The sequence below is a fragment of the Anarrhichthys ocellatus genome, unplaced genomic scaffold, assembly GCF_004355925.1.
Source record: "Anarrhichthys ocellatus isolate YVR2014 unplaced genomic scaffold, GSC_Weel_1.0 scaffold9, whole genome shotgun sequence".
Taxonomy (NCBI): Eukaryota; Metazoa; Chordata; class Actinopteri; order Perciformes; family Anarhichadidae; genus Anarrhichthys; species Anarrhichthys ocellatus.
This window is the reverse complement of record NW_022280039.1, coordinates 8,289,746-8,291,448: the sequence shown is the minus strand read 5'-3', so window position 1 is coordinate 8,291,448 and position 1,703 is coordinate 8,289,746. Positions and strand designations below refer to the sequence as shown.

The following is a 1,703-nucleotide window of genomic DNA, read 5'->3' as shown; positions in this document are numbered from 1 at the left end:
AGCCTGAAGGAGTGTGTCAGACACTGGGGACCTTGTTAGGTTGTGACACGACATGGACTGTATTACTGTTTACCCTGGTACGATAATACTTCAATATGCTTTGTGACATTGTTATCTGCGTACATTATGTTCGAGTACTCTCTGTTACAGTGGTGTTCATTCTAGTGTCCAGTGCATGTCGTTTGTAAGCAAAGCGCTGTTTAGTTATTTTATTGTAATCAATTACAGAAGGGCGTTAGAAAGCTCCTGTTAAGTCTTGCTGAGCTTAATCTAAAAGCAAAAAGAACACGTTTGTAACCATAAATCAAAATTGAATGGAAAATATAAGAGAAAAGTTTGACTGAATCAAATGTTCATAACTCTAGCCTTTATTGAGAAAATGTTTATTATAATCGGCTGCACAATTTCAAAATTGTGCTCCTTTTGCTAAAAGATTGCAGTAATTGACTTCTTGAGCACAGGGGAATACGGTGCTATGAAATATTCCACATGTTAGATTTATACTGTCTTCTTTATTCATGCAAGAATCTGCATCTCTCTTTAATTGTTCTTGGTTACTTGCAGATTAAAGTGGAATATTACTGTAGTACATCCTTGCCCTGCCAGTTATTAGACTGCATTTTTCTGCTCATTAGACGAGGTTTAGCAGGGGTGATTGTGTTTAATCACTAATGAGCTGCACAATTTAAGGAGTCGTTAGTAACTGACATGAACATACAGTTATTTTCAACTGTTAGGAGCTGAATGTTAGCGCAGTGTGTCAAGCAGAATACATTAGTGTGATTAGTGACGGCTGCTGCAGTAAGGGAGAGGAAGAAAGTGTTTTGGGGGTGGTAAGGGTGAGCGGGTGACAGTGAAGAGAGAGATAGAGAGAGAGAGGGTGGGAGCTTCCTCTCTCTACAGTATGTGATCACCGGTCTGCTGCATTACTCTACAATGCTATTTTTTCGGAGTCCTCCACTCCCTTCCCCTCTCCTCCCCTCTATCTCTCTCTCTGTAAGCAGCAGTAGCCTAATCTCCAGTCTCCCCTCTCACTGCCTCACAGCTCTCTGCCCTGCCACAGTGCATCTCTCTCTCCCCTCGGCTCCACTCTCTCCCCAGTGAGGATGACATCCCCGAATTTGATGAACCAGCGAAGCTCTCATTCTGGCTGGTGGCTTCCGAGGGAGACCCCCACATGAACAGTCTTACTGGACGAGGAGGTGCCACGTCTAAAGAGCTTTGTGGAAAAGCTGTCAGCTGTAACAGCCTCTGAGTAAGTGCTATACTATTTTACTTCTAGCACTGTTCCCGTCAAAGATGCTGAAGGGGGTGAGGGTGACGACTTGGTCGGGGAAACAATGAAACCAGTATCTTTGTTTTACAGCTCTGAACTGCTACAGTGCATTGTTATTTTGATGTCAGCATGTTGAACCTGATTACCTGACTGATTGATTGACTGACACTACAGCTGAGAATGTATGGAGTGATGAGATAGCAGTGGTAGCAGCGAGCTTATGCAGCAGCTGTATCTGGTCTATCAGGAATGAGCCTTATTCTCGGTCACGACACTGAAATGCTGTCTCTGTCTGCACATCTCTCTTCATCGCTGTGCTTACTGTAGCACATACACTCATACAGATGGCTATCACTCCCTGGGGTGGCGTTCAAACTTGGCACTGTTTGTATATTTATACGATGAGACCACTGCATGCCCCCCCCCC

General features: G+C 44.0%; 1 protein-coding gene across 6 annotated transcripts in view; it reads left to right on the top strand.

Annotated features, from left to right (window-relative positions):
* Positions 1-880: 880 nt before the first annotated feature.
* The window catches only part of citb (citron rho-interacting serine/threonine kinase b), a 37,336-nt gene continuing 36,513 nt past the window's right edge, over positions 881-1,703 (top strand). For all 6 annotated transcript variants that reach the window (XM_031848883.1, XM_031848881.1, XM_031848882.1 and 3 more), the window contains exon 1: positions 881-1,255. The gene's annotated coding sequence lies outside the window, so the exon portion shown is untranslated. The remainder of the gene's footprint in view (positions 1,256-1,703) is intronic.